General features: G+C 42.9%; 1 protein-coding gene across 1 annotated transcript in view; it reads left to right on the top strand.

Annotated features, from left to right (window-relative positions):
• Positions 1 to 14718, top strand: part of LOC134353322 (5-hydroxytryptamine receptor 2A-like) — a 337337-nt gene that overhangs the window by 106769 nt on the left and 215850 nt on the right. The window contains exon 2 of the mRNA XM_063061358.1: positions 1066 to 1140. The gene's annotated coding sequence lies outside the window, so the exon portion shown is untranslated. The remainder of the gene's footprint in view (positions 1 to 1065; positions 1141 to 14718) is intronic.

Below are 14718 nucleotides of genomic sequence, written 5' to 3' on the forward strand. Positions count from 1 at the left end.
TATGAAGTGTAATCATTTAATCGCGTATGGTGTATTGTCTGTTATTTGGCGGGATGGGGTACATCACACAGCATCCACACAAACTTGATTACCAGTTTGGAGGGGCCGAAGGCTGCTCCCCCTAGACGAAAGCGAGTTGAGTGAGCCTGACGCTTACCAGGGGGCTACATAATATACAGCATTTCTGTTTTTGCACATTTTTAAAAATCTATTCAATATACGTAATTGATTTACTTGTTTATTTATTATTGTGTTTCATTTTATTTATTATTATTATTTTTTCTCTCCCTGCCAGATTATGTATTGCATTGAACTGCTGCCGCTAAGTTAACAAATTTCACATCACATTCCGGTGATAATAAACCTGATTCTGAAACAGAGATATCGAGAAATTTCTTTAGCCAGGGTGGTGAATTTCTGGAATTTGTTGCTACATACATTTGTGGAAGTCAGGTCGTTGGGTGTATTTAAGGCAGAGTTTGACAGGTTCTTGATTGTACATGGTATCAAAGGTTACAGGGAAAAGGCCGGGAGTGGGGCTGAGGAGGGGGAGAAAAGGATAAACCATGAGTAAATAGCAGAGCAGACTTGATGGACCAAATGGCCTAATTCTGTTGCTATGTCTCATGTCATATGCAATTAAGCAGGGTTCTGATAAAGTTTCACCTGGAACACTAAGTACAGGGCTGGGTTCCTGTTAAGCAAAGGCATGACAGAGAGAGTAAATACATATGTAAAGGTGAACCAATTATGCACAGACAGACATGACATATCTAGAAGTTTGTATACCACTTACTAAATATTATTTCACTGTGGGTATGGTATCTCAGATAATTATTGTCAATTTTTTTCAGTATTTCAGTGTTGTATTGCTTAAAGATATGTGCGTTAATACAGTTAAAATAAATGATATTTGTAGCCCTAATTGAATGGAGCTTTTCCAATAGAAAATCTGCAAATGCCATTTTTAAGTCATTGCCTATGGTGACCATCAACTTACATGCAGTTTTCTTATTTCTCCCTCCCTCTGTACCTTGCTTAAAAACATGTTTTACCCTTCTACAGATTTCCTCTTTGTACCCACCATTTCCTGGCCTTGATGACTGAACAGTACAAACAGCTTTTGTTTCAGTGATGCAGGTCAGTTTTACTGCCTTTGATAACTTACTGTTACTTGGAATAGTCTTCATAGATAAAACAAAATCTGGGATAAAAATAAACAAAAGCAGAAAAAAGTACATTGTAATGGAGTTTTTAAAAGCTGGTTACAATTGATTTAATGGTCAATAAATGTCATATTGGTTAGAAAAAATTCCTGATGGTCCTAATTATCTTTAGCTCAGTGAAGCAAAATGCAAAGATGAAAGAAATTTCTTTTGTGTTATGGATTTAAGAAAGGTAAATATTTGCTGTCAGTTTTCATATTCTTTTATGGGATGTGGGCCAGCTTATAGTACCATGCTTATTTTGTTCTTGGATGGTGTTAGTTGCTGGGATCTCCAGAGTTCACCTTGTTAAATCATTGACTTGCATGAAGGGAACAAGTGAAATACATCAACATAAGTACAGAAAGTGCTGGATACACTCCAGAATTCAGGAAGCATCTGTGGAAAGTGAATCAGAGTTAGCATTTTACACAATACTTTTCATGAGAACTGAAGTAGAAAACAGGTTAGTTTTAATATATCCATCTCTACTGATGACACAAAACAACATGACAGTATGGAATGTGAGAGGACATCACATAGATTCATGGAGATGTCAGCTGAATCAATGGCAAAGTTGTGGCCGAAGGAACATAATGTGAGAAGCTAAGGGGTCAGTTGTAAAAATAGAAAAGGGAAGTATTTATTAAATGGTAAGAAATTGACATGTATAGGTGTTCAGACAATCTGAGTGTCCATGAATCTGTATGATGAATCAATGAGAGTTAATTTGTTGATAAAGCAATCAATAGTACAAATAGTGTGTTTTCTTTTACTAAAAAATGCAAATGCAAGTCCTTTGTTGGAGCTCCTCCATTCAGCAAGTTGATGCTTGTTCTTTTACCTGAGTTCTAACTTCCTTCAACTAATGTCATATTACCTGATTCCTTCTCTAACATGTCAACCTCTGCCTTGAATACACTCACCAACTGAGTTTCAAAGCCCTCTTAGTTGGTGATTTCCCCCAAAAAATTCTTCTCTTCTCAGTCTTGAATGAGTAACCCTTGTTTTGAAATTTTGCTTCCTGGTTCCAGTCACCTCAACTATCAACTATGTACCCATTCTGTCATGTCCATTGAGAATTTTGTATGTGAAATAAACATTACTAGATTTAGTTTCAGAATGAAGTGGGGTCCAGGGTGAGCAGGGAACAGAGGGAAGAGTTGTCCTTGGAGACCGATCCGTTATTTTGGAATCACAGATCTGCCAAAGCTGCACAAGGGGCAGAACAGCTTATTTCTGCTTCTATTCTTACTGTTTAAAGATGCATTTAATATTATTGGTGTAGGGATACATATTTGACACATAACCGGAGAACATTTACCTGCTCTTGATGAGCATTTGCCTGCTTTCTCATGGAAAACACTTAAGACCAGATTGTCCAGGCCTGCAGAAATTGCCCATCCTAATCTCCTGGCTGCATTGGATTTTTGTTACCATGAACCACCGAAATATCAAGCTGGTATTATTGCCCCTGCTCTTCCATGAAGTGCAGTAAGATGCAGGGGAAGGGAGTTCTTGGCCGCAGACAGCAGAAAGGAGGGCATTGTCCATAGTTCCTTCTGTTAGCCTGCAGATGGTGGTACAGATGAAGCCTTGGGACCTAAAGGTTGGTACTGCCAGAAGGCTTCTCTCATTTTCCGCATGTCTCTGATCATGATTACCAGAGTAGGTCAGAGTCTGGACATCCTGTGGCAATAACACACTTGACACCGCAAGTGGGTTGCAGCAATAGATATTTTCAAGAAACTGTGTGAGGGTACACATGTAACCGGGTGACCATCAGATCTAAATCAGTATTGTTAAAAGTGTACTTAGGCATCCATCCAGGTAATGCTAGAATAGTTGTCTGTGCCTTTAAGGGACACAGTGATGTCATTACACACGCGCGGGATAGTGGGGAAACCATTTTGCTTTCTGCTGAAGACGTGGTAAGGTGTTGGAATTGGGTTCTTCCCAGAGTGTGCTAGGCATGGTAAGGAAAGATTTCCACGAGTGAAGAAATCAAAGCTGGGTAGCGTGGCTTATACCAAGTTCCTCACCATCCAAGTAGGATTGCCACTATCGTATTTGTATTGTATTAGTACCGTATTAGTTCTGGTATCTTTATGCTGCATACGCAATTCTGTTCATACACAAGGGTGTGGATCGAAAGTTAAACTAAGAATGTAACGGCAAGAACTGGGTGTAAATTCATTTGTTTTGTTTCGCAACCCTCTTCTGGTACTTAAACATCGAAAACCGATAAGGGAATTAAAACCAGTAAAAGTCTTTGTTGTCCTGCGTGTGTACTTTTCCCCAGGCAACACACATTCATCAATAATTTAGTTTATCTTGCTACAATCCTCCTCTCATCACTGCCTATTCCCTTTGGATGAGATGAGGCCTTCGATGTGTAAAACAATTCATGTTTGATGGCTGAATGTTGATTATGAAGTTCATAAATGAAGTCACTTAGCAATATTACAGATCTTGTTCTGCCTGTTCAGACCTGATGTCTAGTGTATTTTCTAATACGTAATGGTATTTGGAAATTTGTCAACCAATTTTACACAGCAGCCATTAGTTTGGTATTGCATGTGGATTGACAATTTGCTTCTGTGTTATACACATCGTTTATATACTTGTGACAATGTGCTCCAAACTGCAATATAAAATCAAGTGTAACAATTCCATTCTACATCTAATATCATACTACTTAAAAATGTGAGCAGCACAATTGAGATTTGTTCATTAGAACCCTAATTTCTACTACTCTCTTGCTTAAGTTAACAGAGATAAAGCAACAATTAAATATTTTGTATTAAGATATTTCTGATAAATATTGCACAAATGTACTAGGCTTTGCTCAGACAGAATGATAATTCATCACTTTAAAATAAATGGATTCTTGACTTCAGACAGCAGTTAATTCATCTGAGCTCCAAAGATTCTCTAGTATCAACTCAGTGCAAACATCAAAATCTCTTCACTCGGGCCTATTTCTCATTACCACAGAGCAAAGATGGTGCCTTTATTTAGGAAGGGATGCAAGAACAAGCTGATAAACTACAGACTGCGAGCCAGACATCATGGGTTTGAAAATTATTGGACAGGAGTCTGAGGAGCAGAATTTATTTACGTTCGGAAAGACGAGGACTGGTCAGGGACAGCCAGTATGGCTTTGTTCATGGATGATCGCGTCTCACAAATTTAACTGAGTATTTCGATGAGGTGCCAAAGAAGACTGATGAGGGAAGGGCAGTGGATGTTGTTTATATAGATGTTAGAAAAACTTTTGACAAGGTCCCATATGATAGGCTGATCCAGAAGGATAGAATTAAAAAACTCATTTGCAGAAATGAAAAGACTCATTTTCAATAACTCTACAATTCATGTTCTCAGTATTAATTTTTTATTTACACAATTTGTCTCTCTTGCATATTAGTTGTTTTTCAGTCTTCGTTTATGTATAATTTTTCATAAATTCTATTGTAGCTGGTGCTCCCGACGTAGCGGGCTCTACACTGGGAAGACCCATAACAAATTGGGGGACTGCTTCATCAAAAGGAAGGTTGACTGGACTAGAGGACTTCAGTTAAATGGGACAATTGAATCTGCTGGGACTGATATCCCTGGAGCAAAAATGCTGAGGGGTGATCTTTTAGAATTTTATACAATCATGAGGGGCATAGATAACCACAGTCCTTTTCCCAGTGTAGGGTGATCTAAAATGTAAGGGCACATGTTTAAAATTAGAAGGGCAAAGATTTATAAGTGGACACGAGGGGCAAGTTTTTCACATTGAGTGTGGTAAGAATATGGAATGAGCTGCCAGAGGAAGTGATAGAGGTGGGTACAATTACAATGTTTAAAAATCATTTGGAAAGGTTTAGAGGGATATTGGCAAGCATAAGGGATTACTATAGGTAGGCATCTTGGTCAGTATGATTGAGTTGAGCTGAAGAGATTGTTGCATGCTGTATGAATCTAAACAGGACAGCATGCTTGAAAAAAATATATTCTTCCCGAAACTGGGCATCAAAATGATCAGACCATACAAGCAATGTAGTAAAATATGTTAATTCTTCATAGTCTACTGTTTACATGCCTCTGAGCCATCTCCAAAATCTATGCTTAAAAGCATGAAAAAGTTATTGTAGATTATTCTTGACACAAAATAATATTGTTATTAAAATAAGATGTTACTAGCAAAAGAAATATTCCTTAATGATCTTCAAACATCTGAAAAGAATTTTTCACAGTCAACTCCGTTGTGAAGGTGAAGTGGTGGTGGTGAGATGGGCTTCCACGCACCAAAATCTGAGTAAATGGAATGGGCAATAAAGCAGATGTTCAGCATGTTTACCTTCATCGATCAAGGCAATGAGTATAAAAGTCAGGAAGTCGTATTGCAGCTGTATGAAACTTTAATTTGGCTGCATATGGAATATTGTTTGCAGCTTTGGTTATCACACTACAGAAGGTTATGAAGGCTTTGGAGAGGGTGCAAAATAGTTTAACCAGAATGCTGTTTGAAATGGAGAGTGTTAGCTATAAGGAGAGGTTGTACAAAATTGGATTATATGTATTTGTCAGAGGCTTAGGCAAGGTAGATAGAGCCTTTTTCTTTTTCAATCTTTTTATTGGTTTCATCATGATAAACATACCGTAGTATTGATATAAAGTTATTGGGATTACATTGTTATAATTAACATAGTTAAATATAAACCCAGTTGACACATGGGTATTTAACCTCCCAGGTAGAGCCTTTTTCCCAGTGGATAACTGGAGAAGCAAACTAGTAAGGCAAAGAGTGGTTATGAAATATCCTTGTCTGAGGAGATCCCCAAGATATTCTATACATATTACCAGGAGGAAGAGGATCACCAGTGAGAGACAGCGTCCCCTCTGGAACCAAACTGATGCTCTATAAGTGGAGCCAGGAGATGTGAGCCAGGTCCTAAGCTAATACTTTTTAAAAGTATTCACTAAGAAGAAGACTGTGAAAGATAGTGGGTTCAGGGAGGTTAATGTTTTTGGAGGACATTGGTATTAGAAGGTAGAGATGTTAGCAATTATGGAAAGCATGAGGGTTAATAAATCCCCAGGGCAGTATGAGACCTATCCTAGGCTGCTAGGAGAAGTGAGAAGCCTACCCTAATCTGACAGATTTTTACATCTTTTTGTTGGTATTGGAAACTGGAAGTCTGCTAATGTTGTTTGAATTAAAAAGAACAGTAGAGATCAGTAATAACCAGCTAAGTACAGGAAGGTGAGCCTTGCATATGTCAATTGTAGAATAGTTATTGGAGAAAATTCCTCAGGATAGGATTTCTGTACATTTGGAGAGGCATAGGCTGATCAGCAACAATTAGTAACACTAATTTGATTGAGTTTTTTGAGGAGGTAACAAAGAAGATGTCATGGTAATAAACGGGCAGCACTGTAGCATAGCATTTAGCATAACTCTTCACAGCTCCAGTGATAGGGGTTCAATTCCCATCACTGACTGCAAGGAATTTCTACGTTCTCCCCATTACTGAGTGTGTTTCCTCTCGGTGCTCCGCTTTCCTCTCATATTCTAAAGACGCACGGCTTAGGGTCTGTTATGTTGCAGGCATGCTATGTAGGTGCCAGGAGCATGATGACACCCTATGGGCTCTCTGCATTACATCCTTGGTCTCTGCTGGTCGTTGATGCAAATTATGCATGTTTTGATGTATGCATGTTATGCATGTATGTATGTTTTGATGTGCACGTGCTAAGTATAGCAAATCTTTAGTAAGGCATTTGACAAGGTCCTGCATGAGGTAGTAGTAGTGTACTTGAGTACTCACTTGAGTTGAGTATGATGTTCTCTTAAGGGGTTATCAGTTAGTGGGCCCTCCGGTGGCTGTCGAAGCCAATTTGGGATACACATACTCTGGTGAAGTGGGGGCATGAGTAAGTGGTGGATGTGGTTAGTGGCTGGGTCTTTTGATTGTTCAGTATCTCCTTTCACAGCTGCATGCTCGCTGTGGCACAGCAGAGATCATCCTTGCATAGCGCAGCTCCCTCTTGAACAGATTTCCTCCAGCTGTAATTCAGAATTTCTTCAGGCTGATTTTGATGTTATCTTTAAAGTGTTTCCTTTGCCCACCAGAACTCACTGATCTTCCTTTTACTGGGAGTAAAGGATCCATTTGGGGAGACATGAGTTAAGCATCTGAGTGACATGACCTATCCATCAGAGTTAGTGCTGCTTTATCGTGGTAGGGATGCTGCTCATGTTGGCCTCCCCCAGTACACTGGTGTTAGTACGCCTCTCTTTCCAGTTGATTCTCAAGATCTTTCATAAGGCTCTTTGGTGATATTATTCACATTGGTGATATTATTCCAGGGCTTCCAGGGTCCAGAAGGTACTAAATGGTAGGGTGACTTAGAAGACTTACATGACATCCAAGATGAGTTGGCAAATTTTTCAAAAGTTGCCTTGCTGATGTTACCTACCCTGTAACTTGGTTGCCAAACCAGCAGAAATGGACCACTTAGTCGGAGTCTGAATTACTGGAACTAAGAAAGTTTTATTAAAGAAATAAGTAACACAGTACTCTAATCATAAGGATATAAGTGCAACAGGTTAGCAATGATAAAACACACATGTACACAGGACTAGGGTAATAGGAATCAATCAAGCTCTATTGCAGTCTAGGGGTAAAATGATCAGTCTCAAGTGACGCAGAGTTCAGTTCAGCGTAGTACAATTCGCAGCAATCGCTGTTGTGCCGTTGGAGAGAGAATATGCAAATCGGATTCAGACAGACCTTTGTTCTTCGCAAGTAGCTTTCGGCACGGCCCTTTTAATCTCTTCTGAGGTCACCGACTGTGACCCCTCCATTCCAGATACGATCGTGCTTCTGCGGTGAACCCGGCACCCAGGCAAGGGTGGACACACACACCAGGTTCCCGCCGATCGTACCTTTTCACCCTGTGCGTCTATGGTCGGTCCCGTGACCAGACCTCCGAAACTCCCACCAACTTGTGGGGGGGGGGCACACCGCACTTCCAGGGTCTCGTTATCTCTTGGTGTCGTGGTGTGTCTTGCCTTAGCGAACCTGTTCCTTTTATCCCCCTGCTGGGGTATCGCCTGTCCATCAAACTTCAAACAGTTCAGCTTCAAAGCAACAGGTCTGACAATACTCGGAACTGTGTCTCTTTTCGTTAAACTCTCTCGTCTCTTATTAACATTTGGAATGTTTCTCTCTTTGTCTCTCTTATCAGCATCAATCTTCTGATAACTTGGTCTTTTGTCACACTGATAAAAAGGCAGAGAAGGTTGTTGGAAGGTTGCTTTTCTAATTGGAAGTCTGTGACTATTGGTGTACCAGTGTTTGTGATACATATTAATAACTTAGATGTGAATGTAGGAGGAATGAATCATCAGTTTTTAGATGAGATGAAAATTGGTGGTGCTGTGGATAGTGAGGAAGGAACTCGAGGCTGTAGCAGGATATAGATCGGATGGAAATTTGGATAGACTAGTAGCAGATAGAACTTAATCCTGTCCAGAGCAAGATGATACATTTTAGGAAGTCAAATAGGGGTGGGACATACACATTAAATGGTTGAGTGCTAAGAAATATTGATGAACAAAGAGCAAAGAGACCTTTAGCTTCAAATCTATTATTCCCTGAAAATAACAGCGCAGGTAGTATGTGATTCACCTATACCTGGAGTACTATGTGTAGTTCTGGTAACCATACTATATGTGATTGCCCTGGAGAGTGTGCAGAGGAGATTTACCACAATACTACTGAGATTGAAGGAGTATAGTCATGGAGAGAGATTGAATAGGTTGGGTTTATTTTTTTCTGGAGTGTAATCTGGCTAGGACATATAAAATTATAGAAAGCATACAGTAGACAGGGTAGTTAGAATCAAAAAAACAGGAGAGCATAGATTAAAGGTGAAAGGAAGCAGTTTAAAGAGGATTTATGGGGAATATATGTTTTGGCAGAGAACGGTTGATATCTGAAACCTGCTATGAGAGGATATAGTGAAATCTTATACAATTATTTTACTGAGCAAACAGGTACTTGAATAGCCAATTGCATAGGAGTATAAAGACTAGTGAGTGGTGACTTTTGAGCAGATCAGCAAGAGGTTTGGTAAGGATACGGTGGACTGAAAGGTCCTTTTCTCTGCTCTGTCCCGCTGTGACACTTATTACTATATGACATTATGAGAGGCATAAATAGGGTGGATGACCAGAGACCGTTTCCATGGTAATGTGTCTGTATCCAAAAGCCCTAAGTGTAATTTGTGAGGAAGAAAGCTTAAAGGAATTCTGAGGGATTTTCACACAAAATGTAGATGGTATTGTATAAGCTGCTAGAAGAAGAGATGGAGGCAAAAACCAGGATCAACATTTAAGAGGCATCTGAACAGGTATTTGAATGAGCAGGTGTGACGAGAATACACATAAAATTAAGATGTTTGCTGGCCTGGGTTAGCATCAGTGACATCAGCAAGTGCTCTGCCACCTGCCCTCAGGGGAAAGAGAGATAAGGAACAATGGAGCAGCGTCTGGAGATGTGTAATGAAGGGACGGGAGAGAGAGCTGTCTGGAGCGGCTCCCCCTTTGAACCCTGAACTGTTTGAAGTGGTGGACAGGCGATGCCCCAGCAGGGGGATAAAAAGGGACAGGTTCGCTAAGGCAGGACACACACGCCACCCGAGGTAACGAGACCCTGGAAGCGGTACGCCTCTCACGAGTCGATGGGAAGTACCAGACAACGGCCAGGGTGGAAAGGTACGATCAGCGGGAACCCGGTGTGTGTCCGCCCTTGCCTGGGTGCCGTGTTCACTGCAGAGGATCAACCGCATCTGGAGGAGGGGTCACAGTCGGTGACCTCAGGTGACATCACCAAGGACCCGCCCAAAAGCTGCTTGTGAGCCATATCGCCGGTCTGTGAGTGAAGCCGTGTCTGAATGATCAGTTGTTCTTGTTCTCTCTCTCTCTCCCCCCACATTGTCCATCGCCATGGCAATGATTACTGCGAACTGAACTACTAAACTGGACTGAACTTTGAGTCACTTTGAAATTTGGTCATTTACCCCTAGACAACGATAGAGCTTGATTGATGCTGTTATCTTAATTCTGTGCACATGTGTGTTTATCATCGCTGAACTGTTGCATTTATTATCCTTTCGATTACTGTGTTGCTTGTTTCTTTAATAAAACTTTCTTAGTTCTAGTACTCCAGACTCCAACTGAGTGATCCATTTCTGCTGGTTTGGCAACCCAGTTACGGGGTACATAACACAGGGCACAGAGAGATATGGAATTAATGCAGGCAAGTTGAATCTCAGTATGAATAAGCATGATGCTCAGCTTAGATGTGGTACGTTGAAATACTTTTTTCTGTGCTGTATAACCCTATGTCACTATGATTCTAAGATTATCTTCAGCTGAGGAAAGAGAAAAATACTTCAGCAGCTTTGGCCCTGAAGGAAGCTCCACAAGAATAGAAATGACCAAGATGAAGAAACTGAGAGAGTGGCACTAAACGTTTTTTCTAATGACAATTCAGAATGTTCCTTATCTGTTTAAATCAAATAATTCTATTTGCTAGTAAAGATAATAAAATACTACAACTATTAATAAATCATATAACATACAGATACGTAGATACTTGATTGATCCCAAAGGAAATCACAGTGTTGCAGTAGCATTACAAGTGAACAGATATATAAGTACACAAGTATTAGAAGAGAAGTAAGAAAGAATGAAAAGCGTAAGTTATCACAAACAGTCTAACAGGAGGGGGTCATACTTCTCCAGCTATAGGTTGATTCATTAGAAACTGCTGTTCCTTTATTGCACGCATTTCTAATTTCCTGTTTAATACCATCCCCAACCTCACTACTACTGTTAGGTGGCCTGTACACAACTCCCACCAGCGTTTTCTGCCCCTTAGTGTTATGCAACTCTACCCATATCGTTTCCACATCCTCCCGGCTAATGTCCTTCCTTTCTATTGCGTTAATCTCCTCTCTAACCAGCAATGCTACCCCACCTCCTTTTCTTTCATGTCTATCCCTCATGAATATTGAATATCCCTGAATGTTGAGCTCCCATCCTTGGTCACCCTGGAGCCATGTCTCTGTGATCCCAACTATATCATATTCCTTAATAACAATCTGCACTTTTAATTCATCCACCTTGTTACGAATGCTCCTTGCATTGATACACAAAGCCTTCAGGCTCGCTTTTACAACTCTCTTAGCCCTTATACAATTATGTTGAAAATTGGCCCTTTTTGATTTTTGCCCTGGATTTGCCGGCCTGCCACTTTTACTTTTCACCTTACTACTTTTTGCTTCTACTCTCATTTTACACCCCTCTGTCTCTCTGCACTGGTTCCCATCCCCCTGTTGTGAACTAACCTCCTCTCTCCTAGTCTCTTTAATTTGATTCCCACCCCCCAACCATTCTTGTTTAAAGTCACCTCAGTAGCCCTCGCAAATCTCCCCGCTAGGATATTGTTCCCCCTAGGATTCAAGTGTAACCCGTCCTTTTTGTACAGGTCATTCCTGCGCCAAAAGAGGTCCCAATGATCCAAAAACTACACGCAACCCTGGGGAAACATACACGTAACACTGGGGAAAGTATTGGTTACATGCACGCAACACTGTAAAAGTATTAGCAGCAATAGAACACACTTGGAGCAACATACATCAAAGTTGCTGGTGAACGCAGCAGGCCAGGCAGCATCTATAGGAAGAGGCGCAGTCGACGTTTCAGGCTGAGACCCTTCGTCAGGACTAACTGAAGGAAGAGTGAGTAATGGATTTGAAAGCTGGAGGGGGAGGGGGAGATGCAAAATGATAGGAGAAGACAGGAGGGGGAGGGATAGAGCCGAGAGCTGGACAGGTGATAGGCAGAAGGGGATACGAGAGGATCATGGGACAGGAGGTCCGGGAAGAAAGACGGGGGGGGGGGGTGACCCAGAGGATGGGCAAGAGGTATATTCAGAGGGACAGAGGGAGAAAAAGGAGAGTGAGAGAAAGAATGTGTGCATTAAAAAGAGTAACAGATGGGGTACGAGGGGGAGGTGGGGCCTAGCGGAAGTTAGAGAAGTCAATGTTCATGCCATCAGGTTGGAGGCTACCCAGACGGAATATAAGGTGTTGTTCCTCCAACCTGAGTGTGGCTTCATCTTTACAGTAGAGGAGGCCGTGGATAGACATGTCAGAATGGGAATGGGATGTGGAATTAAAATGTGTGGCCACTGGGAGATCCTGCTTTCTCTGGCGGACAGAGCGTAGATGTTCAGCAAAGCGGTCTCCCAGTCTGCGTCGGGTCTCACCAATATATAAAAGGCCACATCGGGAGCACCGGACGCAGTATATCACCCCAGTCGACTCACAGGTGAAGTGATGCCTCACCTGGAAGGACTGTTTGGGGCCCTGAATGGTGGTAAGGGAGGAAGTGTAAGGGCATGTGTAGCACTTGTTCCGCTTACACGGATAAGTGCCAGGAGGGAGATCAGTGGGGAGGGATGGGGGGGACGAATGGACAAGGGAGTTGTGTAGGGAGCGATCCCTGCGGAATGCAGAGAGAGGCGGGGAGGGAAAGATATGCTTAGTGGTGGGATCCCGTTGGAGGTGGCGGAAGTTATGTTGGACCCGGAGGCTGGTGGGGTGGTAGGTGAGGACCAGGGGAACCCTATTCCTAGTGGGGTGGTGGGAGGATGGAGTGAGAGCAGATGTACGTGAAATGGGGGAGATGCGTTTAAGAGCAGAGTTGATAGTGGAGGAAGGGAAGCCCCTTTCTTTAAAAAATGAAGACATCTCCCTCGTCCTAGAATGAAAAGCCTCATCCTGAGAGCAGATGCGGCGGAGACGGAGGAATTGCAAGAAGGGGATGAAGTTTTTGCAAGAGACAGGGTGAGAAGAGGAATAGTCCAGATAGTTGTGAGAGTCAGTAGGCTTATAGTAGACATCAGTGGATAAGCTGTCTCCAGAGACAGAGACAGAAAGATCTAGAAAGGGGAGGGAGGTGTCAGAAATGGACCAGGTAAACTTGAGGGCAGGGTGAAAGTTGGAGGCAAAGTTAATAAAGTTAACGAGTTCTGCATGCGTGCAGGAAGCAGCGCCAATGCAGTCGTCGATGTAGCGAAGGAAAAGTGGGGGACAGATACCAGAATAGGCACGGAACATAGATTGTTCCACAAACCCAACAAAAAGGCAGGCATAGCTAGGACCCATACGGGTGCCCATAGCTACACCTTTAGTTTGGAGGAAATGGGAGGTGCAAAAGGAGAAATTATTAAGAGTAAGGACTAATTCTGCTAGACGGAGCAGAGTGGTGGTAGAGGGGAACTGATTAGGTCTGGAATCCAAAAAGAAGCGTAGAGCTTTGAGACCTTCCTGATGGGGGATGGAAGTATATAGGGACTGGACATCCAAGGTGAAAATAAAGCGGTGGGGGCCAGGGAACTTAAAATCATCGAAAAGTTTAAGAGCGTGAGAAGTGTCACGAACATAGGTCGGAAGGGATTGAACAAGGGGTGATAAAACAGTGTCGAGGTATGCAGAAACGAGTTCGGTGGGGCAGGAGCAAGCTGAGACAATAGGTCGGCCAGGACAGGCAGGTTTGTGGATCTTGGGTAGGAGGTAGAAACGGGAAGTGCGGGGTGTGGGAACTATAAGGTTGGTAGCAGTGGATGGGAGATCCCCTGAGCGGATAAAGTCGTTGATAGTGTGGGAGACAATGGCCTGGTGCTCCTTAGTGGGGTCACGATCGAGGGGTAAATAAGAGGAGGTATCCGCGAGTTGTCGCTGTGCCTCGGCAAGGTAGAGGTCAGTACGCCAGACTACAACAGCACCCCCCTTATCGGTGGGTTTAATAATAATGTTAGGATTAGTGCGGAGGGAGCGGAGAGCAGAGCGTTCCGAAGGAGTGAGGTTGGAATGGGGACAAGGTGCGGTGAAGTCGAGACGGTTGATGTCCTGTCGGCAGTTGGCAATAAAGAGATCCAGAGCAGGCAGAAGACCAGAGCGGGGTGTCCATGAAGAAGAGGAGGGTTGAAGATGGGAGAAGGGGTCATCGGTGGGGGTGGAAGAGTCCTTGCCGAAGAAGTAGGCTCGGAGACGGAGACGGCGGAAGAAAAGTTCCGCATCGTGGCGAGCACGGAACTCGCTGAGGTGTGGGCGAAGGGGGACAAACGTGAGGCCCTTACTGAGAACAGAGCGTTCTGCCTCCGACAGTTGAAGGTCGGAGGGGATGGTAAAGACCCGGCACGGATGAGAGCTGGGATCAGAGGGGGGAGGGGGGGAGGCTGGGGGTGTCAATGGAGAGGGGAGGGTTGGGGTGAGAGGAAGATGGAGCCTCTGAGGGCCCAGGAGTTGACGGTGGGATCTGAGGAAGACGGGGCTGCGGAGTGGTGGTGGGGGAAGGGGAGACGGGAGTCACAACAGCAGCACATAAAGACCCGGCCTGGAGTTCAAGGCTGGAGTCGCAGTTGGTGGTTGCGCGATCGCTTTG

This window comes from Mobula hypostoma, chromosome 10, assembly GCF_963921235.1.
Source record: "Mobula hypostoma chromosome 10, sMobHyp1.1, whole genome shotgun sequence".
NCBI classification, from domain to species: domain Eukaryota; kingdom Metazoa; phylum Chordata; class Chondrichthyes; order Myliobatiformes; family Myliobatidae; genus Mobula; species Mobula hypostoma.